Below are 27,192 nucleotides of genomic sequence, written 5' to 3' on the forward strand. Positions count from 1 at the left end.
AGGGAGGGTAATATAGAATAAAGGAAAATCTGCAAAAAAAGATAAAGGCAAGGAAAGGCACTTGGAGGGGTACAAAATTAAAGGCCATATACACAATGCTGCAATAACTATAATTTATGAGTGGTTGTATGGATAGACACGTAGTCTCAACAGGTATGCAAAGAGTGGGAATTTACCCAAAAATACAAGGTAAAGTTAAAGTCAAGGTAAGTCAAGGTAAAGGGGGAAAGTGGCATAAACAGGATTGTACAGATGGAGAGAAGTTTACAAATTCAGGGCATTTTGGACCTAAAAGTTTTTCAAAGGGGTCTCCAGGTGCAGTGTTTAGTCACTTAGCAAATAACTGACAGGTGGGTGGTTTCAGGCCTACCAACAGCTCCCTCATAGAAAGATGTGAAAGTCTATTACTGTAAATATTGACAGCCTTCGAGCGCCTATGTGGCAGTTCTGCTCAATCCAATTCATAGGGTCACTATGAACTGAAATCAAATAGAGGGAGATAGATTAAAGGGAGTTTTCTGGGATGGTGGGTTCCTTATAGATATTTATCTAGACTCTTTTGGAGCCAGCTTCTTTGTCCCCAGGAGCGTCTTTCATCAATTTTGTAAACCTGATCTATCGTAGCCAAAGCCTGTACATTTTTTAGACCCTCACCGATGGTTTCCCGTGTGGGTTATTGAGTATTAGGAAATACCCTGAACAGGAATAAAACACCACAGAATAGCCAGGATTCACTGGGGAAAACACGTTTGAATTGAATGAAATTTCTTGCCCCACTGAATGAACCTAAATCTTAAAAAGAATAGGCTGATCTGTAAAAGGACCTGGTTTTCACTCTCCCTCCCTAGCAAAAATTATGCAGGTCGCCTATTGGCCTCCGACCCGAACCAGCTGTTAACCTCCTTCCTGGACAGCTGAGAACCTATTATCATTGTGTCACTTCCGACTTACTGTGACCCTCAATACGCTGTCAGAAGCTGTAAACCTTTACGGCAGCAGATAGCCTGGACTTCCACCAGTAGACTGGCCAGGAGGGTTGAAGTGCCAACCGTGGTAGTTGGTTAGCAGCCCAATATCATTCAGTAGAACTCCCGGGACTTCCATTGTTATCTAAAGAGAGTCAAATGTGTGCCCATTCAGAATGAATCTTAATAATAGTTGCCACAATTCACCAGAGTTTCCAACTGGTCATGCTGGTTTATTCCATTGCTGAGAATTTACTTTCCCACCCTAAATATACCGAGGTCAAATTTAAATTTTTAACATACACTATAGAATCTATAAGAACCCCTGAAAAATCATCTTATACTATAGATTCTGGTTCAGTATATCTGTTGGTGTGTGGTAGTTACATAATCTAGTGTTGATTTGAGGATTAAGAGTGAAGGAATGAAGTCTAGCCTGTCAATCATATTACAGCCAATGAGGTCTCTGTGTAGGCAGGCCCTTCTCCTAAGAATTCTGGGAAATCCTGTATTTCTTCTTTAGAGGCAGGAGACACACACTCTCTGCTCCTTCCATTTGAGACATGTCTGAGGAGAAGCCGCATGAAGCTACTCTGAGGCAATCAACACCTCAGACCTGAAAGAACCACATGGAGACCCCTGCCAGCACCGAGAGGCTTATAAAGCCACTGGATCCACAAGACTGCCCATCCACTGGCCTGCGATATCCCTGCATTCAGTGTCCTTGCGTGTGTTTCATGCATCTGATGAGGACTTTGTAGATTGGTATCGGACATATGGGCTAATATCGGATTCATGGACTTGATCTGGACTGAGATGGGATGTTTTCTCAATATTCAATGGCTCTTGTCTATAAAGTTCTTTCTTATACACATTTGAGTTTCTATGAATTTGTTTCTCTAGTCTACCCAGACAAACACATTATGGTACCTTGGGAGTGGGGTCTTAGAGAATCAAATCATTAGATGGAGAGGAGATGTCTGTTTGACCTCTCCCTCATGGCAGTGGTTCTTCTTTGGCTAGCCAGAGGTCAGGGATCTCCCTGCAGTTTACTGGGTTGTTTCCTGGAAAGAATATAGGAAGTTAAAGTTTTGATCGTTTTCGTCGATTGTTGTTTTTTGTTATTCCCATTTGAAGTGGCAAAAATGAATGTGATTCATTGATATGTTGAGCTCAAGGGCAAAATCGCTGTTTGAATTTCTCAGAGATGCTAGTAAGAGAAAAAGGCTGACAGATGGTTAAAACGGCTGTCAGAAAGCCTGCATCTGGTTTGATGCTCTCAAGAGGCCCGATCCCATATTTTGTATCAATGGAATCGTTCAGATAAGGATTAAGATAAGCTAAATAAGGATTGAACTTGACTGTTTTAAGAACTGAGTTTAGTATCTGATTCTCCTTTGTTTACATTGATTTCTTCTGCTTATTATTGTTGATATAAGGATTTAAAGGCATTATTGGGAAGTATGAAAATAGAGAGCTTTTACGCCCACTTACCTTGAGCCATTAAAATTTGATCTTTAAATGGTTTTAAGACATGCCTGCAAAGAAGGCTTTGTAAAGATAAGCCCCACCCAGTGTTCGGAGTACTCAGGATGTTTGCATTTGAAGAGTCTTGTCTAAGGGGTCTTTGTGGACAGATTGAAGAAAAAAAGGAACTCTTTGGTTTTTTGAAGTTTGAACTCTAATGTTTTTTGTCAGAAGCTGGAAAAAAATCTGTAGCCCTGAAGAAACTTTCCGCTCTAGGACTGAACTGCTGAAGGGAACCTGTGCACAAGCTGAAATGCTTGCTAGGAGACCACCTGGATTCACTTGTTGAGTGGAAGTGAGAGAAATGCAACAATAAAGGTACGGATTGAATCTGGCCACTAACACCCCCATGGACTTAGTTTACACAACCTAGAGGAGAAGATGAGAGCAGGTTGACTGGTCTGAAGTTCTTGAGCTATCCCAAGAGGGCTTGGGTTGCTGAGATTTGTGACTAGGCCGTGTTCTAAGATAAAGGTGACCAATGGGAACCCTGGTGAGGCTAAGTGAGGCAGCCCATATGGAGTTGACCAGAACCCGACCAGATGAAGAGAAGATTCTTGAGCCTGTGAACTGGCACATTTTGCTGCTGGCTTTATGGATGGCCTGTCCAGATTTTACTTTGCTTCTGGATGCAAACTCACAATGTTCCAAGTGAAATGAAGAGTCTTCATGTCAAAGAATATGATAGTTCCCTTAATGTTCCGGGTTGATGTAAGTGGGCAGTATAGAAATTGGAGGCCCAAAATTGAGAATATACAGGCAGAAATGGTTGGCTTACAAACTTTCATAGGTGGGGGAACATATTTGATAGAATTCTAGGATTAAGGTAGAGGTGTTACATAACTTCAATATTGGGCATAAGATATTTTTGTTTTGTTCACTTATAGAATGTTATGTTTAAAGGATGGTGGCACATTTTTGAATTGTATGCATTTTAGTTTTATCCTATTAGGTACAGATATGATTTTATTAGTTTGAAAATTATATATGGCTAAAGACTTACGTGAGTCAAATTGACAAGGGATGGTTTGTGGTAGTTACATAATCTGGTGTCAATTTGAGGATTGAGAGTGAAGGGGTGGAGTCTAGCCTGTCAATCATTTTATAGCCAGTGAGGCCTCTGTGTAGGCATGGTTGTTTCCTTAGAATTCTGGGAAATACTTTATTTCCTCCTAAGGGGCGGGAGACACTCTCTCTCTCTGCTCACTACCTTGGAGACATTTCCAAGGAGAAGCCACATGAAGCTACCCTGAGGCAGTCAGAAGCCCACAGCACAAAGAACAAGTGCTGAGATGCTTAGAAAACCACTGGATCCACAAGACTTCCCATCTACTGGCCTGAGATCTTCCTGCATTCAACGTCTTTGCATGTTTTGTGAGTCTGAAGAGGACTTGATAAACTGGTATCGGACTTATGGGCTAATATCAGACTTAACGTATTTGATCTGGACTGGGCTGGGATGTTTTCTTAATGTTCAATTCTCTTGTATACAAAGCTCTTTCTTATCCACATATGAGTCTTCCTGGCTTTCTCTAGTCAACCCAGACTAACACACTGGCTTTTCCACACTTGTAAAGAGGTTTTGTTCAGAAGGTTTACTCCAATGTAATGCATCATTGGTCTACTGATTGCTACTTCCATGGACATTGATTGTAAATCTAAGCAAGACAAATCCTTGGCAACTTCAATCTTTTCTTCATTTATCATGATGATATCTATAGCACCAGTTGTGAGGATTTTAGTTTTCTTTACATTAAGTTGTAATCAATATTGAGGGCTGCAATCTTTGATTTTCGTCAGCAAGTGCTTCAAGTTATCTTCACCTTCAGCAAGCAAGGTTGTGTCATCTGCATATCACATGTTGTTAATAAGCCTTCCTCCAAACCTTATGCTGTGTTCTTTTTCATGAAACCCAGCTTCTCTGATTCTTTGCTCATCACAGAGTTTGAATAAAAATGGTGAAAGGATACAACCTCGACATACACCTATCCTGAGTTTACACCATACAGTATGCCCTTGTTCTGTTCACACAATTGCCTCTTATAGGTCAGGGTAGCACTACCCTTGTGGTTTCTAAGAATGTAACTCTTTAATGGAGTGGAAAGCCTTGTCATGCTCCCATGGAAGGGTTGATATTTCAAACTGCTGACCTTGTGGTTAGACTGCCATATTTTTAAGGATGCCAGTAGAAAACCTGAGACTTCTGGTTCAGACACAAAGGAAAAAAAGAATATTTTCAATGTCTGTTTTTCATTTTGCTGTGGTTGTTGTTGTTTGTGCCATCAAATCAGTTTCAACTCATAGCAACCCTAGGTATAACAGAAGGAAACACTGCCAGCTCTTGTGCCATCCTCACCACCCTTCCTTTCCTGACCCCATGGTTGTAGCCACTGTTTCAATTACTCTCATATAGGGTGTTCTTCTTTTGCAAGGACTCTCGACTTTACCAAATGCAATTCCCTTATGTAGGCTCTGGTCCCTGCTGATAACATGTCCGAAACACATGAGATTACATCTTTACTTCCAAGGAGCAATATGTCTGTGCTTCGCCCAAGATTTATTTGTTCTTTTTAGTATATTCTTTATGTCAAATTCTTCAACAAAACATAATTAAAGGCAGCAAATATTTTTTGGTCCCCCTTACTCCTTGTACAGATTCCACCCACATGAAGCAATTTAAAATACGATGGCTTCAATCAGATACACCTTAGTTTTAAAGTGACATATTTGATTTTTAACATTCCAAAGAGATCTTTTGCAACAGATTTGCCCAATATATTGTTTGATTTCTTGGTGGCTGCTTCCATGGGTATTGATTGTGGATCCAATTAAAATGAAATCCTTGACAGCTTCAATCTTTTCTTCATTTATTGTGATGTTGCATATTGGTGTAGTTGTGATGATTTTTGCTTTTGTTATGTTGAGATACGTAAAATTATTCAAGTTAGGACAGCATTGATTGCTCTTTTCAAGCTTACTTTCTCTGAACTGTCTAATAATTCTCAACCAGAACATTTTCCCATCTCTGATTTATATGTTTTTTTCTATTTCTAGAGGTTTTATTGAATTCTCTCTTATATTTTCCATGTCTATAACACTCAATCATTCTTTTATTAATTTTAAGCCCATGCCTGTTCTGGATTAGTTTCAGTTGATTTATTTTTCTCCCTACTTCGGGTCAAATTTTAGTGCTTTGTGAATGTCTACTAATGTTTAATTGAATGTCGTGCATTGTAAATCTTATCTTCTTGTGAGTTTGATGCTTGTATATTGCTAGGATTATTTTTTCTTGGTTAAGTTACTTGTAAACTGAATTTTAGCTTGCTTTTAAACTTTATTGTCCTACTGAGACCAGATTATTTTTCCTCTATCTGATGCTTCATGAATTATGAGATCTGTGAAATCAACTCCATGTGAGTAACTCTTCATTCTAATAATTTTGTATGCTTTTTACCTTAGTTGTAGGTAGTTTTCTCACATGTACCCACCAGTCAGTTCTTAAACCAATACTTTTGTTCTCTGAGTTATATCTCTTTGTAGTCAACTCTTCTACGGTTAAGAGTTCCCTAAGAACACGAACAGCCTCTCAGCTCCATTGCCTCACCTCACTAAGGTCACCATGTCCTTTATCTGTGCCACAGCAAAGAAACTTCCTCCAAAGAATTAATGAGATTGTGCAGTTCACCTTAATTTTCCCATCCTCAGAAATCACCGTCACTCATTTCTAATTCAGTTCAGTATCTTGAGAATCATGAGGATACATATTTTTTGCTTTTAGTATATTCCACTAGAAGGGCAAGTCTGAGGTCTATCAATCCTGTTTGGTCATAAATGAAGTGACAATTTTCTTCATTTTTAAATTAGGGATAGGATGTTTGTCTTCACATTAACTCATAGCTAGATTCTATTAACATTAGACTTAAATTTCTTGTCATTAGTTACCCAGTCTTTCTGAAGATATTTTTTGTTTCTTGCTTAAGAATATGTGTGTAGGAAATTAGAATCCTAACATAGCAGCAGCAGAAGACACTGTTGAGGACGCCTGTCATGCACTATGCTTGGAAGTCAGAGTCTTGAATAATTAACATTAATCTATGGCCACTTAATCAATGGCAATATCAGAATAATACCTCAGTCTCACTACTACCGTTTTACTATTTACAATTAAATACATTTTATAGAAAACACTTAAAGGTTAGTGACCTGAAACTCTAGTGCAATTTATAGTCAAGGTTATTCTCCACTCTTGGTTATCACTAGGCATTACACATATACACATATAGACCAATTATATCTATATATAGCCATATACCTGCCATTGGGTCAACTATTTGAGAGTTTAATGAATCCAGGATCATATGTTTGAAGGATAGCAAAGAATAATTGTTATTAATGAGCAGTTTTGATGCTGTTACCTGCCATTCAGTGTTCCTGTGAAGTAAATTGTAGTTTACTGAACAATTTCTCATCCACAGCTGAAAGTCAATTGAGAGAGTGAGCATTGCAATGCTGACAGAGAGCTCCACAAATACAGCCATATGTTTATAACGTAAATTCCAATCTCAACCATTTTAAAACATACACTTAATGTCTTAGTGGTATATTATGCCAGCATTTGAACTCTCATTCACGTATTTAAGATAATTGAGCATTAAATACAAATAAGAGCAAAATAGCAGTTTCATGGTGATACTGCTGCCAACAAGGTCTTAATTCTTGATTTCACCCCCATCAAAGTCTGCTTTTCTTCCTGTTCTCAGCATTTTCCAGTACATTTTTCTTAATAAATTATTTAAGTTCCCCAGTCTGTAATCCTAAATTGCTCTTTAATTCTGATTTCGCCATTCCCAGGGAAAGCTAACATTATTAACTCCTGCTGTCTCTTGTGAAAGTGTTCTGGCTTCTCAGGCACTGTAAGATTTGCTATTTATCTGTAGATCATAAAGATCCCTGAAGTTGCGGTGTTTAAGATGCTCCCTGAAAGATGGGTGGTCTGGTTCTACCAACTGCTTCTCATGAAAAAGCTATAGCATCCTGCTTCTGAAGACGCCACCTTTTGAAACCCCGTGGGTATGTCCTGTAAAGTCATAATGAGCCAGCATCACCTCAACCACAATGACTCTGAATTTGGGCTTATGGGTCATACCTTGTTATGAATCTAAATGGGCTCTTTCTGCGTTTCTTTAGCTATCAGGGATCTTAGTGAAGAGAGTGGAGAACTATGTGAAAAAAAAGAAGTGATGACGATGCCAAATAAGCCAGGCGGTTATGTCATCGGATCTTTCTTGGTTTCAGGAATAGGTTCAGGATCATCCTAAATTTATGACTACTCGGTAAGATGATTTTTGGTGTTATCTTAACCTCGGGGCTTGAAGTAGAGATAACGGTTTTTATTTTTTGCATGAATGGAGACTGGAAAGGTGGTTTTAAAATGTTTGGGGGCAGTATCAGACCTCCTCTTACTTCATTTACCTCTTACTTTGCAATGGGCAAGGAGAATGAAACATCAGCCAAAGGTCAATGCCTATGAGGCAAAGGTCAGACATGCCTCCAACTTCCTTTGCCAATTCTGAAACCACCTGTCCTTCCCATGGTCTCTCTATATCTCGGCAAGGTTTGATAATTCACTGCAATGGCCACACAGAGCTCAAAAATTATACAATGATGAGATTGTTGTGGAAATTAATAGATCACGATTCAGGATCAGAAATCGTCAGGACAGAGTTCTTCCAGTAGGACAGTCTCACCACAGCTGTGTCTGCAGGCACACCTCTCTCTGTTCCTTAATCTCTCAGCTGTGCAGCCCCTTGGCTTCTGCCCTGCTTGGGCAGCATTATAATACCCTTTAGTGTGGCTAATAAATATGAAAATGGTACCCCACTTTACCATATGTTTCAAATTGAATAAGCTAGCTCTGTGAGTCAGCAAACCTAGCTCCCAGTTAAGCATCTGAGGCCGGCCACTCTACAAGGGAGTCTCCTGCCCCAAAGCACTCGGTTGTACTCATTCTGTGGGCTGGGAAACCCATCACTCTGACTCAATCTCTGGCTGATGGTTTTGCTGCTGCTGCTGCTCCACCACCAATCTTCTGCTTCGCAAGTCTCACCACTTTGTAGCTGGATTGAAGAGGGTCAATGCACAGGGATCTTGGAACATTTCAAGACCTACTGACATTTCATTCTTCAAAATGGTGAGACTTCTCTTCCTGTTTCTGAAATCACTTATTTCAAAACTAACAGGAAGGCAAAACTGACCAATTGTCTTGCTAGATTCCCAATCCATCATAACTTCATCATAGAACCCGACCAGTGCCTTCTCCCTCTTGTTCTTATCCACACCCGTCAGGGAAAAGTCATTTGGTGGGCATTAATGGAAAGCCATTAGTAGAAGAACTACAGTATATTAAACAATTCACTACACCACACATGGAAAAGTATAATTGACTCTTTTAGAAGAAGACATATGTCGTGTCCATGAAGTTTACTTTAAAAAAATCTATTGTCCACTAAAAATGTATAAAATTTAAAAAAAAATTTACATAACTTTATTTACCATAAAAACATTCTCTTAAGATAACTAAAATTCTAGTTCTTCTTGATCCCCTGGTTTGTGATTTTTGTTATTATTCTTTTTTTTTTTATTTTTGTTATTATTCTTTCCAAAGAAAATAAGACAAACAATACAAAGTGTACACCCAGTGACTTTTCCTCAGATTCACTTCACTCATCACTTAAGGTTCTTTATCTTTACTTTTTCTCTTTGTTTTCTTTACCCTCTCTATTTATGCTTATTATTTCCTTGGTATAAAATGAGACCAGTCACATAATTTAGGGAATATTAAAAAAAAAGGAAATAAAAGTTTTATATCACAGTACAAGTATACCAGTTGGTCGAAACTTTGCTTTTTACTTTAATTATACTAATGACATAGCAGTTTTAGGCAATGTGTAAAATCTACCATGATTCAGCCTCCAGAAGCATTAAGAAGACAGGATGCTACCTCAATAGGAGTAGAGTGTCTTTTTTTTTTAAGGGATGGGAGAACGCTTGTGCTCTTTCTGTGTCAGTCATGTCTTGTAGCACGGTGTTAAGTTCTGAAGATAACACTTAGAAAAATATGACTTGAAATGCATTCACAAGATGGCGATGGAACTGATAACTAAGCACATGCAGAGTGGTTGAAGTCAACGGGTAGGGTTGAATGGGGTACACTTTAATAACCATCTTTATGTGCCTGATGCACTTTTATTAGTATTGATTCTCTGTCTCTCATTGTTTATGATAATGCTAGAGGAAAAGGTGGAAGCGATTACGGAAACAGTGTCTGCTCAGTGAGAGGAATGCTTTCCAAATGAGCAGTAGTAGGGTCTCATTAGAGGAAATTAGTATTTCAACAATTGTATTCAGAAATAGACAATGAGCCATTGAGATTGCTGTCAACAGGGAGTCAAGATTCTACTCAAGAAGGAGGACATACTTTCTTGGTCATCTTTCCACTCTATGAGTCCACAGCTTTTATTGGTCCTAAAGACAGCTGATACATAAGTAGAGACTCACTAGACCCATTCAGTGTCAGTAAAATAAAATATTATGCTTGGCAGAGAAGAAATATCTTCCCTAGAGTTATCAAATTGGGGGTTAGTGTGAATTCATATTGCACTGTTCCCAGCTGTCAGTCATCTTTGGAAATTGCTTTTAGTAAAGAGAGATGTCTTGCCTGGGGTCATACAGTATGACTGATAGAATTGTGGATATATATATAACAAGCAATCTTGAGACCTTAGAGAGTAACCCAGCTTCAAAGTTTCTTGTGAAGTAAATGGAATTCCTATTCTTACTGCACTATAAATAAGACTCATTAGAGACTGAATCCTGTTTTTCTCCTTTCCCTTAGAGGTGTTCCTGAGAACACATTCTAATAACATTCCCGAAAACTCACTTCCATCTCACAAACAGATTCCTGGAAAAGCTGAAAAAGGAAATAAGTTAGGTTTCAATTTTAGAGTTGCATTATCGATTTCTTTTTTGGAAACAAGAGTCCATCACTGTTGGTAGGTGAAATCCTAGTACAAAGTAGGCATACAATGATAAAATATAGGATGGAGACATTTTGGACAGTTGCGCTTGAAAATCTGAGAACTTAAATTTTGCTGAATCTTCTGAACCTGCAGGAGCGACCATGTCTTCCTATTAAGGCAATATCATGCTAAATGGAGAAAAGGGCTAAGTTGTCAAGGATTTCTTTTTACTTAGATCCACTATCCATGCTCATGAAGCAGCAGCCGCAGTGCGTTGGGCAAATCTTCTGCACTGGACCGCTTTAAATAATTAAAAAGGAAGGATGTTACTTTGAAGACTAAGGAACACCTGCTCCAAACCGTGGTGTTTTCAGTTGCCTCAAATATATTTGAAAGTTGGGCATTTGAATAAGGAAGACCAAAGAAGAAATGATGTGTTTGAATTGTGGTGGGGTGAAAAATATAGAAAGTACCATGGCCTGCTAAAAGGACAAACCACTCCGTATTAAGAGACATTTGGCCAGAGTACCCCTTGAAAATGTTGTCAGGAGAAACCCATCCCTGGAGAATGACATCACGTTTGGCAAGTGGAGAGGCAGTGAGAGAGAGGAAGGTCCTTGATTAGATGATTGACACAGGAGTTGCAACCACGGGCTTGAGCACAGGAAACTTGTAAGGATGATGGGGGACTGAGCAGTATTCTGTTCTGTTGTAAACAGAGTGCTGTAGGTTAGAACCTACTCAATAGCCCCTAACAAAACCCAACAACAGCAAGTCGATTGTTTCACCAAGTTTTCAAGATCTTCATCTCCCTTCAAAAGACAGCTCTTGGCTTCTCAAAACATTTTGGACCTGCCCTCCCGACCTCTAATTCAACAACTAGACTGAAGCAGATCTCACTAAGACCGGTGATGTTACAGCCTTCTGAAGGGGGAGAAAGAATAACAGTATGAAAGAACTGTAGGAGCTAGAAAACATATAATGGCAGAATTTAGGAAATGACATACAGTGCTTAGTTCTCTAGGTGCTGAATGGCCATGATATAAGATGGGGAAAAAAGAAACTTATTGTACAGAAGTTCTCTTCTGATGATGTGTGTTAGACAGGGTTCTCTCGAGAGATAAAACCAAATTGCTGATAATTTAATATATTTATTTATAAAGATAATTAGATATATAACACAAGAAATGAACTGTTAAATTATATACAGATAGAAATATAATACAAGAAACGAACAGTTAAATTATAAAGCAGTACAAATGGCTCAGTGAAACTCACTCCTGTGAGAGAGAGTTGTGAGACACTAGCAGTCCTTTCAGACTGGTCTGCTGCCAGGTCTTCCTCTATATATAGAGAAAGCTAGGCTATCTCAGCACAGCAGCCAATCACAAGGCAGGTCACCAACTGTCAGCCAGGTCACCAAACGCCAGTCCCCAGCTCCAGAGATGTGTTAAAGGGACCTCAACTTACAGCGACACAGTTCACAGGCTAGGCGTCCCACAGGTAGTGTAGCCTGTAAATTGAGTCACACAACAAGCAAGGCAGCCGCACATTGGTCCTATGATCAACGAGCGAGAAACAAGAAAGGCAAGGCTCACTGAGCCATTTATCTCTCGGCCCTTCAGCTAATCCCACTTGTGTTTATCGGCCAGGCCGGCACAATAAACTATCTCATGATGTGAACAGATGTCATGTCAACTTGACTGGGACAGGATTCTGTGTTATGTTATCTAACATCATCAGCTTATCTTCATGTGCCTGTCAACCAAAATGTCTTGCAGGGAGAGTGTGTGTCCACCTCCAGGAAGGAATACAGGAATTCCCAGAATCCTCAGGAGAAGGCCATGCCCACACAGAGCCCTCATTGGTTATGACCGGATTGACAGGTTAGACTGCACCCTTTCACTCTTAATCCTCTCAAATTGACAAATGACTATATAACTACCATAGATAGTAAGCCTCACCTTTTTCTTGTACAGCAACTGGTGATTCGAACTGCTAACCTTGCATTTGGCATTATTGCACGTGATGCATGACTGCGAAGAAGACTTTATAGATTGGTATCGGACATATGGGTTAATATCAGATTTATGGACTTGATCTGGACTGGGCTGGGATGTTTTCTCAATATTCAATTGCTCTTGAAGATAAACCTCTTTATTATACACACATGAGTGTTCATGAGCATATTTCTCTAGTCTACCCAGATTAACACACTACTCCTGTAATGAGTTACAGTCTCAGAAACTCATAGGGGCAGTTCTATTCCATCCTAGAGGGCTGTTATGAGTAGAAATCAACTCAATGGCAATGCATTTTGGTTATTCTTCACACTACTTTGGATACAAAGTAGCAAAGAGAGCACTGGTCTAGGTTTAGTTCACAGTAAACTAATGGTGACTTCACCTGGCAGCTATTTTTCAGTGACTATCTTTAAAGCTGGAGAGGATGTTTTTTGCATTTGCTAGAATTTCCATATTGGTTCTTTGATCTGTAGAGTAACAATGTTTGCAGTCAGAGGCTGTGCATTTGAAATAGTTTGTTTGCTTTAATTAGTAAAAGGACACAGGAAAGTTTCCCCTCGTCATATCTCCACTCAGCTCAACAGTACAGCGCTTAAAACAAATCAGGTGGAATATGGAATCTGACCGTTAAATACTCAGAAAAGTAGTGCTCACAATGAAAACTGAGTTGTCAAAATAGTAGCAGAAATCTTATTAATACATCATTGAGGCCATGCTACCTGGCTATTGATATGGAAGATGTATTTTTCAATCCTCATCATAAATGAAAATGAGAACATTTCTTTTCGCTTGGAACAGATTATCTGCATAAATTTATAACATTATTCATGGCTATATTAACACTCAGCCTTTGTTATTATATATTTCAAAGAGACCCAGAACTCATGAGAATCCAGTCGAGCATCTCATTGGTCTACTATATTAATGATATTCCATTGGTTTATTATATTGATGACATCATACCACATAAGCAACCATGAAAAGGGTATAAGAGGTACTGCAAAGAGACATGCACTTCAGAGGAGAGAATATAAGCTCAATAAAGAGAATACTAGCACATTAATAAAAATAATGTACGGATGTAGCGGTTTGTGGCATTTTCTTAAATACCCTCTAAAAGGGGAGGAAACTAGTGCATTTTCACCTTCCACCACTTAAAAAAGCACAAGATGTCTGCTGTGATGGTTAGAGTTCATGTCAAATAGACATTCCTGATAAAAGTGGGAATGGCATTAAACATCCTCGAGGGGGGAGTGTCCTGTAGAAGAAGAGAAGGACTCTGAGCAGAGGCTCATTCTCTGTTGCCTCCTTGCTTTCTGCTGGAGCTGCATCTTATAGCTGGTTCCTCTGTCTCCTGTGGTGTCACCTGCCAATTCCAGGAGTTTTCAGCAGGCTGTTGACCTTGGATTCATTCAGCTGACCTAGAATTTATTTACCTGTGCATCCACCAGCCTGTGGCCGGCTTTGTCATCCTGCTTCCTGTTCATCAGTTTCTGAAGTGATATGAGCCAGAAGAAGCCTCAAGCTCACACCTCACCTACAGATTTAGACTGTGCTTACCAACTTTTTAAGCTGTGTAAGGCATTTCTTGATATAAATCTCTTTCTGTATACATACCCAGAATTGTGTCCTGGTTTTCCTTTTCTAGAGAACCCACCCTAACACACCCGTTACGCCACATTCTAAAATATTGTTGTGGCCTGTATGTCATGTGACAAGAAAAGCTGCAAAGTCGACTGAAGTGCTGTAGCATTTTGATGTGAAATGCCCAACTGTTCAGGACACTTAATCTGACAAACTGTCTGATATGATGTGTGTGTGACAGCAAAAGACTTTATGCAAAATTTATGTAAAACTTAATAGGGGAATTTTAATGCAGACTCATGGCTACTCCGTCTTCAGTAGGAAATTTATAATTGGTACTAAATAAGGGTTCTTGGGAAGATACCCTATCGACCTCGTTAGAGGTGCCCTATAAGTTACTAAATGACCATGTTGGCAGTATTGGCCATCGTTCACTAGCTTCTGTCAGTCTCACCACTATTTGCAGGCCCGTAACAAAAGTCAGTTTAGCAGCGTGAATGCCACTTAAGAAGCCATTGTAACAATTTAGAGAGGTGCAACTGTCAGTGTTTAGTGTGTTCAGATTCTGGATAAAACTTAAAGATTGTTTTGGCACAATATGATGAATGATTGAGTACTCACTATTGTGGGAACAAAGAAACTAGAATACAGACAGAAAACTTTCATCCTGAGAACACACACACACACACACACACACACACACGCACACATTCTCATGTCCTGAGATAAATAGGACTGTGAGAAATTTCATGAAAGGTCAAGATTAAGGATGGGAAGATTTTATCCAAAGCTTAGTTTTGGACATGTTAAAATTAAAACACACATTAGATATCCAAGTAAAACTATAAACCAGGCCATTGACAAACAATCTAGTGCATAGAGAGTTTAGGTTGTATGTACATTAAAAATTGGAGATGATTAGCATGTAGGTGTTAATTAAAGTCATCAGTCCATATGAGATTTTCACAAGACAACATCAGCTATAAAATATTTAACAGTGTGTGCTGGAACATTCTACCACTTAGAGGATGGAGAGATGGAGAAGAGGCAGTGAAGGAGTCAAGATAAGGCAATCAGGCAAACTTACTATCCCGACAGTGAAAGGCTATTTCAAGGATATGAGACTGCTGTTCTATGTGCTGTGCACCCACTAAGTAAGATGGAGAGTTGGTTTTATCCGATTGTTCTGTTTCTTCAACTGTGACTTATTGTTTTAATTTTCTGTTCTCATTCATTCTTACTATGTCTATTTTGTTCTCATTCCATTGGTCCCTATATCTTTGCCAATGCCTTTTCTTTTGTAATAACAACTCTTCAACATGGTACTAAGTTATTGGCATGCCATGTGCACAAAATAAAAAAGCGCCGTTGTAGTTTATAAACACAAGCATCAGTTCTGACATAGTTTAGACTCTGATCTTGCATTTCCTTCAAAATTTTCAGTTTCTAGGCATTACTGCATTAATCATGAAGTGAAATATAAATATATAGATATTATAAATAATTTGGAACTACATGTGAAGAATTAAATAAATCCTGGTGAAACCAATCATATAAAACTTTTAGGATAAATAAAATTAATTTATTTATAGATTGTCTTATTTTATCCTGTTTTGGCTACATAAATATTCATGGAAACGATGCAGAATTGGTCACTGAAATATCAATCTAGATAACTCAACAGGAAAAAGACCCAAGTGTGGAGCATAATTTAAATAGGCACAGCATCATATCGTCACCATGATCATTATTTCCGTCATTATTATGACTATTATCTATGAAAAACCTTGATCAGTATTAGCACTTTTCTCAGTATTTTAAATATAGTATTTTGCTTTACTATTATAGCAATTCTGCAAAATAAGTAGTAGAATTATCTAAGATGAGGACCTATAAGAACAAAAGAGTTTAAGAAATTTATTCAGTGTCACACAGATAAAAGTGCTGGGTCTGAGTGGTATGACTATACAATCCAACAATTATAATTATAATGGTAATAGCTAAATCTTATTTTATAGGATGAAATAAGATTCCTGGTGAAGTATTGGGAAGTTGAAATGAGAAAACTCAGGGTTTCTCATATAAGGTTGTACTCTTTGTTTTGAAAGACTAAGTTCTTGTTTTAATTTCAATTATTTTTTACAAAATAGTTTAGAATGAGTTTTAAAAGCAAAATAAAAATATAAACAAAATGAAGTATCATTTAATTATTATATGTAATAGACATAAAATTACTTTTTAAAATAGGTCCGTCCAGGAATTTTTAAATCTCCATTCTCAATCTCTGTATTTATTTTATTACAGTCCAGTAAGAAGTAATTTAAAAATCAGGCATTGTTCCACAGACAATAGCATGTATAGCCCTGTCTCAAGGTTTTTAACTTTTGGAGAAAGAAGATAGATACAATTACATTAGACATTGTTAGTAATAAACAAATAAGCATGCACATAAAATGTGAGAAAAAAACAGACTTTCATTTTCAAACAAAAGTAGAATAAGAAGAACACATTAACAATGCAACTAAATCAGCAAAGAAGGGATATAAAGAAATTAAATCATAAAAAGCAAAATAAGATCATCTAGTTGATAATAAATATATTAGTAAATATATTAAATGTAAATGGATTACACTCATCTATTATCATATAGAACATTTGAGTAGGAGGTTAAAATATAATATAAACTAAAATAATCATGTTTAAAATAAAATGACAGTCAAAGAATGTATGAAATTATAAGTGTGATAATATGTTGTAGACTATGAAAATATTTACTAAGTGAAAGCAAGCAGACATAAGTAGTGGAATAAAAATTAAATGTAAAAGTATGGAAAATAATAAGGACTGAAAACATCTAATAATAAAGACAGCTTTATTATCATGCAATTAGATTACATAATAATCATGAGTGTCCATGTACCTAATATTATATACTCAAAATACATAATAAACAACAAAGCCCAATCTGAGAGAATAAAGCAATTCCACAGTCATTGTGATTGCAATGGTCATAAATGCCCTTAATTAAATGGTAACACTGAATTTGGCTCAGTCTTATACTGCATGGAGTCGAGTATTTTGTTCATATTAGGGAAAATCTCCGAGGAGTTGTGTCATTGGAGGTGACCCTCTTGAAGTTGTGTTATATATTTTTCTGTTTTTCAGTAGATGAAACCCAGGATTGATGAACCTATAGGGACGGCAAGTAGAATAAGGGTTTTGGATGGTGGGGGGGTGTGGGGATGGTGGGGTGAGGGAGAGATGATGTCAAGGAGTCCAGGAAGAAAGAGAATGTTTGGAAATTGATTGTGATAGCAATTATACAATTCTGCTTGATGTGATTGAAGTATGGAATGATCTTATATATGTATCAATTCCGAATATATAAATAATAATAATAACAATAAAAACAAGGGTCTTGGATTCAGTGAAGCCTGAATTCAAATCTTAGCAATGCCATTAATAGGTTGAATGGCCTTGGGTAATCTAACTTACCCAATTTATTTTCTTCTATTTAAAACAAACATAATAATTCATATTGAAAAAATTTTTCCATGCCTGTGTGTTTTCATTTTTAAAATAGCAGTAATATCCCCATTATAATAATGCTATCAGACTCAAATGAGTTAATATGTACAGCATTTAGATCTCTACTTACAACCATATAATGACTTAGAAGAATTTTCCATTGTATTGTGAGATTTGATAATCTTTGCAATATGTTTAATGTAGTGCTTAGGATGTGGCATACACTTGTTAAATATTACTTATTATTTAAGTAATTAATGATAAATTATTAAATGATAAAAATGTGTAAGATATTTGTAAGGTGACTGAAACAAAGCAAGTCTTAATAAATTTGTCACTAGAATTGGTTTGGTAAGAAAAGTAATTCATGTATCTAAAGTTTAGATTATTAAGTAATTGATGAAGCTGTAAATTAATCTTTAAAATACAAAAATAAAATTTAAATGGTTGATTGTTCATTCTGTATACATTCTGTTGGTATATGATTCTAATTTTTATTAAAAAGGTAAGATAGTATAAATACCATAGATTTAACTGTTAAGATTAAAGTAGTAATTCCAATTTTTAAGTCATTACTTTATCTGGGAATATTTATGTTACATTTATCAAATGTCAAGCATTGTGCTTCAATGGGATCTATAGGAAATATACTAAGTTTAATATTTTACTGGTCACAAAATTGATAGACTACCAAAAGGTAGACTGTAAGAAAAGGGTTTGATAATGAGTTCGATGAGTATTATGTGTGGAAGTACATAGCAAAGGGAGATAATTTTAAACAAATAACAAATACTCCTAGAAGAAACATAAACATATAATTTTAAAGGAAAATAACTTAGAAATATAACCAAACAAAAAAAATCCTCACTGCTACTGAGTTAATTCTGACCCCTAGCATCCTCTAGGCAGGGTAGAACTGCCCGTGTGGGCTTCTGAGATGGCCTCTCCTGAAGGGATTACAAAGCTTCATCTTTCTCCCTCAGTGGCTGGTGGTTTCAAATAGCTGGCCTTGTGGGGAGCATCCCAATATGGAACAACTACATCAATAGAACTACTCTAGAAATATAACAAAGAAGTCAAATTCCTTGTTTAAATAACTACTCACTATAATAAAAAGGTTATTCTTGTTTTTATAGAATAAATACTGAAACTTTTATAGTAAGCGGAATCATATTCTTCGTAGGACTTACTTTGAAATAGCTCAGTAAAATATTATGTAGATTCTAGACTATCACACACGCGCACAGCATGTAAGTTCTTTATAGCAATTAATGTGATACTATTCCTCTTCAATTTATCATTCCTGGAATGATCATAAGATTATCGCATTGAAAATGGCCAATAGAAGTCATATCGCCTCACTAATGCCTAGGGTGTCAATCTTCATGTGTTACACTTCATTGTCCCTTAACTGTTTGAAACTAGCCTGTGTGCTACAAAGCCGGGAGTACATTTCTAACGCACTCTTTCTCCGTTTTCTAACCTCTCAGACCAGTGCTCAGGTCTGAATGGTAAGGGAATTGGAGGCTCTTCAAGGCCGGGACCTTTCTTTTTAAAACATATTTCTCTTTGGGTTCCCCCCCCCCCCTGCTTCAATTTGTGGATTATACTACAAACAAAGAGACACAGACTATACATATTCGCACCAGCCATAGTATCATAACTGTGTGTCCCAGTCACATTGAGTGTCCCAGTAAGCCACCCTTGAACGTGGCTCTCTTTTTATTTCTCCTCCAATTTTCAATCCTTCTCTCCCAACACACCCTTGACCCTACCTTCCTCAAAGTCATCAACGTCTTTGACGTCAGTGTGAAAGCCATGTTCTTGTATATATTTTTCTTTATAATAATGATGTCATTAAATATTTATCTTTATGAGACTGATCAATTTTACTGAGCATAAGGTCTTTGAATTTCATTCATGTCACAAAATGTTTGAAAGTCTCCTCATTGCTTTTAGAGATGTATAATATTCTATTGTGTGTATGTACCAGAGTTTATTTATCCATTCCCCCACAGATGGGGATTTTTGTTGTTTCCATCCTTTTGCTATTATAGAAATCACTGCAATAAACATGGCATGCACATATCTGTCCGTGTTTTATTCTATTTAGGGCGCGGGGGGTGGGGGGGTATATACCAAGAAGACAGATTCCAGGGTCACATAGTACTTTTATTTGGATTCATTTAAAGAAGTATCACACTATTTTCCGTAGTGGTTATACAATTTTGCAATCCCACCAGCAATATAGGAGCATTCCAATCTGTGTAGTTACATAATCTCGTGTCGATTTGAAGGTATTAAGAGTGAAGGGTGGAGAGTCTAGCTTGTCAATCAGGTCACAGGCTGATGATGCCTCCTTGTGGGCCTGGCCTTCTTACGGGGATTCTGGGAACTTCCTCTCTCTCTCACTCCATCACCTTCCTGATTAAGAGCCACACTCAGAGAGCTGCAGGAGCCACTTAGAGACCTTAGCAACCCATGAGATGCTTCCACTGCCATTGGATCCATAAGACTTTTCACCCACTAACCTGTGATCTTCCTGTATTCTGCATCGTTGCAGGTGACTGCGTGAGTTTGAAAAGAGATTTATGGACTCATCAGATTTATGAGCTAATATTAGACTTATGGCCTTGATCTGGACTGGATTGGGATGTTTTCTTGATATACAATTATTCTTTGATATAAAGCTCTTTCTTTTACATATATGAGTGTCTCTGAATTTGTTTCTCTAGTCAACCTGGTCTAAACACAATCTCTCTCTCTCCACTTCTCCTCCAGAATATGTTGTTTTATGATTTTTTGTTTGTTTTGTTTTGTTTTAACTTTGCTATCAGTGTCAGTGTGAGGTACAATCTCATCATTGTTTTAATTTGTGTCTCACTTAAAGATAATGGTCGTGAGCATTTCTTCATATGATTACTGCCTCCCTGGATGTCATTTCCAGTAAATTATCTACTCATGTCTTGTGCTCATTTTCATTAAATTATTTGTGTTTTTCTTATTAAGATGTTGCAGTTTTCTGTAGATTTTAAAAATCAACCCTTTACCTAATTTATCATTGCTAAATATTTTCCCCAATCTAAGGGTTCTCTTTTTACTCTTTTGATGAAGTTTGTGTGTACACAAATGTCATATTTTTAGAAAGTCCCATTTATCTGTTTTGCCTTCTCAATGTAGAATCAGACTTCAAGATGTGGATGGAACATAGCTTTTAGGATTTTTATTCACTGGTGATACTTGATTCAAAATAAGATCAGATGAGTTCTGGGGTGATATCATCAAGGACATCACATATGAAGAAAGCAATTGATCAATTTAAAAGGCAGGAAGGGGAGAGAAGGGCTAAACTGATGTCAGAGGAGACTCTGAAATGTACTCTTGAAAGTAAAGTAATTAACGTGAATGGGAGAAACAATGAAGTAATAGAGTTAACTGCATGAAAAGACAAAGAATTATAGTGAAATGAGCAAGCAACTGGAATTAGAAAACCAAAAGGGAAACCTATCCCAGTCTAGCTAAAGGTAACACAAACTGAAAGTTTCTCTGGGCAAAATATTGAATGATGCAGGAAGCATGTAAAGAAACTGGAAGGAATAAAGAGTCACTCTACCAAAACTATCTGGCCAACATTCACCTATTTCAAAAGGGAACACGTGCACAAGAATTACTAAAGGAAGAAGAAATTTGGAAGACAGCCTTCTGGACCATCACTAGAAGAGATCCATATTTGTAACCATTCAAAAAAAATGACTTCAAAAATGTGGAAATTATTGGAGAATATTGTTCATATCACATGCAAATAAAATTTTGCTAAAGATATTTTAAAAGTGGTTGCCGCAGTACACTGACAATCTGCTCCCAGAAATTTAAACTGGATTCAGAAAGAGGAAGGAGAATTGGGGATATCATTGCTTGGCTGAAAGCAAAGAACCAGAACGATGATTATTGGTGTTTATTGATTATACAAAGGCATTCAGCTCTGTGGATCATAACAAACTATGTATAACATTCCAAAGAATGAAAATTCCAGAATGCTTACTAGAGCTCATGTGGATCCTGTAAATAAACAAAGAGGCTACCATTTAAAAAGAACAAGGGGATACTAACATTTTAAAATCAGAAGTTTGCATCAAAATTGCATTCTTTGACTAAAATGATTCAATCTGTATGCTGAACAAAGAATCCCAGAAGATGTATTATATAATGGAGAATTCATCAGGACCGGAGGCAATCACAACAACAGCCTATGATATATAGACGCCACAGCCTTGCTTGATGAGAGCAAAGTGAACTCAAAGGATCTCCTGATGACTATAAACGAGTACAGTACAGTGAACCCTCGCCACTTCGCGCTTCGACTTCTGCAGCTTCACTATCGCGGTTTTTGCGTAACAGCACATGCTCTGTCATTACTGCCACTGATGGGCTCATACTGTACACACTTCTGTCTGCATCGCTATGTATCGGAGCTACGTATCAGATGCATTTTTGCTTTTGTACAGTGTACTGTAATTGTTTGCGATTTTTAAGAAATTTTATCTAAGCCCTATGATGGCTCCTAAACGAGCTGCTTCTTCTAAGCCTTCTGACAATAAAAATAAGCGCCAGAGGAAGATGCTCACCATCCAGGAAAAGGTAAAACTTTTGGATATGATCAAAGATGGCAAGAAAATCGTGGAGGTTGCACGCCATTTCGACTTGAATGAGTCTTCCGTTCGCTCCATCCGTTGTACTTCATAATATAATAAATAATAAATGATAATTGTAACGTCCAAAATGTTTTACTGCATTTTCCCTTTTTCGTTTAATAAATTGGGTAATACGAGTGTAATGGTGACTAAAGGGTGTTTTTTCATGTCCTCTATGCTCTAACTACGAAAATATTTGATTTACAAATAAGGAATCCTACTTCGCGGAATTTCATTTATCACGGTAGGGTCTAGAACCGATTAACCGCGATAAACGAGGGTTCACTGTATTCAGTATAGCTTACAATTCAATATACAGAAAACAAAAGTCCTTACCCTCATACCAATAGACAATGTCATAACAAATGGAAAAATATTGATGCTGCCAAGGATATCATTTTATTTTGACACAGAACCAAAGCTCAGGAAAACAGCAGTCAAAAAATCAGACTTAGTTTTGGCAAATCTGCTGAACACTGGTGTGCCTGACCAAATCATGATATTTTCAACGACTTCATTTGCAGGTGAAAACTGGAAAATGACTAAGGAAAGCTAAAGAAGAACTGGTGTATTTTAATTATGGTTTTAGATAATATGGCAATACTATGGTGGCTTTTCAGAAGAATAATCAAGTGTGTCTTGGAAGAAGTACAACCAAATGAGTTTAGTAGTAAGGTGATGGAGACTTCTTGTCCCTCATCTTGGACATGTTAGCAGAAGAGACAACCCCCTGGAAAGAAACATCATGCTTCATAAAACGGAGGGTTATCACAAAGAGGAAAGCCCTTGGATGAGACGGATTGTCACAGTGGCTGCAGCAATGGGCTCAAATACAGTAACTATGGCGAGGATGGCACAGGACCAAGCACGTGTTTCCTTTGGTTATATATTACCCTGAACATGCCTGATCTCGGAAGCTAAGCAGGGTCGGGCTTGGTTAGTACTTGGATGGGAGACCGCCTGGGAATACCTGGTCCTGTAGGCTTTAGGGAACATATTCACAGGATTATAGGCTTATAGGACATTATTGTTGTATAGTGTCAAAGGAGAGTCAAAGTGATAGCACCAAACAAAGAAACTTATTTAGCTCAAGTAGATTCACATGCATAGCAACCTTGGGTTGTTGATAGAGTGGAACTCCTGCAGTGGGTTCCAAGGCTGCAGTCTTTATGGAAGAAGACCACCACCTCTTTCCTGCTAAGCTGTTGGTGGTTTCAAACGACTGACCTTTCAGTTAGCAACCAAGCACTTAACCACCATACCACAGGGATTCCTAAAAATAAATGTTATAAAAAATTAGTTGCTTATGAGCTGCATTGTATTCTAACTATAACAAGAACAAAACAACAACAACAACAAAAACCCTTGTGTCTTTTCCCTGTCTTATCATGGACATGTGAGCAGGGAATGTCTGTAGATGAAATTAGCATAATCTTTTAAAGTGACTGCAACATTGATTTGAGCCCATTATCTTTCTATAAATAACGTTGTCTAATTGTTCTTTGTGAATTTGTTTTAGGTAGAAATTTTCCTAAGAATCACACAAATACAATGTTGATCACCAGTTGCTGTTTTTGTTTCATGATTTTCCACTGTTAAGGACATTTTTATTGTGCCTACCATGTTTTGAATTGAAAAAATGCCAAGCGAGTTAATTTTAGCTTTGATATCAGAAATTAATCTCTTTGTTAGTATCATAAATCATCCTGTGAAAATAGCAATGCATTCGTAAGCCTGACCCAAACAATTTTATGACAAAGTATCGTTATGCCATATCAAATACAAATTAATCAGCTAGTAGATTTGAGAAAGCGCTAGTGATATTTAGATAAAATCTACTAAATTAAAAAATGTGAACTAAACTTCATCCAGGCACAGAATAATATTTTTGTCATTATCATTGAAGTATCAAATTTTTTTTTAATATTGTCATCGTCATTATAATTCCCGGTGATGCATGTGTCGCAGAGTAGAACTGCTCCATAAAGTTCTCAGAGCAGTATTCTTCTGGAGGGAAATCAGCAAGTCCATCTTCCCAGACACCTCTGAGAGGTTTTAAACCACTTGTTGCACTCAGGAATATGCCACTGGTTTATACATGGTCTGCTTTAGTGAAAGACGCTTTGTGATCAATGAATCTGTCTTATCACTCATGCAAAGACCTAACATGAACTGAACTCAAACTTTTCAATTTATAATATGAGGAGATGGGTCACTTCTATAGTAACATAGCCTTGTTTAATTGTGCTAACAATATTTAGCAGAACAAGCTCATTCTTTCTAAGAAATAGTGAAATATCCCTACTCAAGTAAATCAACACCATTTCCCCTCGACTGATTTTCTTGGTAGGAAGCACTAGAAGAGGAAGGAGATAAAAGTGATTTTTCCAAATATCTCAATTTAACTAACTACAGTGAACCCTCGTTTATCACGGTTAATCGGTCCTAGACCCTACCGTGATAAATGAAATTCCGCGAAGTAGGATTCCTTATTTGTAAATCAAATATTTTCGTAGTTAGAGCATAGAGGACATGAAAAAACACCCTTTCGTCACCATTACACTCGTATTACCCAATTTATTAAACGAAAAAGGGAAAATGCAGTAAAACATTTTGGACGTTACAATTATCATTTATTATTTATTATATTATGAAGTACAACGGATGGAGCGAACGGAAGACTCATTCAAGTCGAAATGGCGTGCAACCTCCACGATTTTCTTGCCATCTTTGATCATATCCAAAAGTTTTACCTTTTCCTGGATGGTGAGCATCTTCCTCTGGCGCTTATTTTTATTGTCAGAAGGCTTAGAAGAAGCAGCTCGTTTAGGAGCCATCATAGGGCTTAGATAAAATTTCTTAAAAATCGCAAACAATTACAGTACACTGTACAAAAGCAAAAATTCATCTGATACGTAGCTCCAATACGTAGCGATGCAGACAGAAGCGTGTACAGTATGAGCCAATCAGTGGCAGTAATGACAGAGCATGTGCTGTTACGCAAAAACCGCGATAGAGTGAAGCCACGGAAGTCGAAGTGCGAAGTGGCGAGGGTTCACTGTATTCCCAATTTAGTGGGATAGAATGACTCGTTGCTCTGGAAAGAAATATGGGCAACACAGGCAGAAATTCGTTAGTATGGCTTATACTTGCTCCCCATGAAGTGAGCCGGCACATACTTCTGTGGAAAATTTGCCTGGACTTACATTGCATCAATGACATGGCTAGCCATTGACTGGGGCTAACAGCCAGAAGATATTGGCTCTTTCTGCATGTCATCTCTTGCAGAACACCAGGGGCTTTCTTGTACTGTCAACTGGTTTCAAAGAGAAGATTTTGATATCTTCTTGAGTTCTGAGTTTGGCAGTTACACCAACTTAATTGGCCTTATTCTACTGGCCATAAAATGTCACAAGGCCAGTTCATTTTCAAAAGGAAGGTGATAGATGTACCTCTGTGTGAGCGTAACTACAAAATCACATAAAAATGTGTATATACTAGATATGGGGACATTTTGAAGCCATATTTGTAAATAATCTATCACATTGACATGCAAGTACTAGAATTTATTTCTGTCTGTAAAACCAAGATATTTTTGTTTGTAAAAACAAAAATGTTTTGCTATTTATTTTGCAATTTTTAAACATGCAAATTAGCCTTCCTATTTCACAATGCTATTGCTTTTAAATAAATGAATTTAAATTATTTCAAATATTTTTTCTGAGTTGACAACCACTTGTCTTATGCCTTTCCCTAAGTGACTCCCATCTAATTTCAACTAAATAGATACATTTTTCTGCAAAGATTAAATGTTGTTGTGTTAGAATTGGTTCATATGCCATATCTGTTTACTAATATCAGTTGGAAACCTTGCCATTTTGAGTCTTTATTTTACCACTATTTCTTCTACTAATCCCTATTTCTTCTTGGTTAACCTCATCATAACTCACCCGACAGTTTTATATTGTTTTGATACTTTAAATGGAGTCCATTACAATAATTATATTTTTATAAAATTAGTCTCAAAATAAAAACTTCCTTCTAGTGCTATTTTTGACAGGAGCTTTGAAATCACAGAAGAGGGCTTCTGGAGGACACTCGGGGATACAATGGGCTTTTTCTTCTTATTTCTTCATGTTGGTCACGTAAGAATGTGATGGTCACATTAGAATACATCATCTATGACATTATAGAGCAATCTAAATAATTTGTAATTACCAATTGTCATTAAATCAATTCTATCTCTAGGAGATACGGTGTTTGTCATAGCAGAACTGTGTTCTTCAGGTTTTTATTGATTGATTTTTAAGTATCTTACCAATATGTTCTTTTGAACATCTGGATGCAAGTGTTAGCCTGGGTTGACTAGAGAAACAAATTCCAAAGACATTCATATGTATGTAAGAAAGAGCTGAATATTAAGGAATAATTGTCCATAAATAAAACATCCCAGCCCAGCTCAGATCAACTCCATAAGTCCTGTAGTAGGTCAAAAGTTCAATACTAGTCCATAAATCCCTCTTCAGACTCACAAAGCCACACTAATGCTGCAGAACGCAGGGACATCACAGGCCGGTGAGTGCAGAGTCTTGTGGTTCAAATGGCTGTGGAAGCACCAAATGGCTCACAGTTCTAAGCATGTCTGGAAGTAGCTGGTCAACAGAAGGTGAAGGCAGAGAGACAGAGGATGAGGCTGGCTTCACAGAGCCATTTATCTTAGTCGCCCTCCAATCAAGCTGCAACCTGATTAAACTCTGCCTACACATTCCTACGGGAGCCTAGTTGGCACAATAAACATAACTATCACAATGCACAGGAACAGTTAACCTTTCAGTCAGTAGCCAAGCTCATGAAC

This window comes from Echinops telfairi, unplaced genomic scaffold, assembly GCF_000313985.2.
Source record: "Echinops telfairi isolate 266 unplaced genomic scaffold, ASM31398v2 ScPeMD7_6;HRSCAF=24_0, whole genome shotgun sequence".
Taxonomy (NCBI): Eukaryota; Metazoa; Chordata; class Mammalia; order Afrosoricida; family Tenrecidae; genus Echinops; species Echinops telfairi.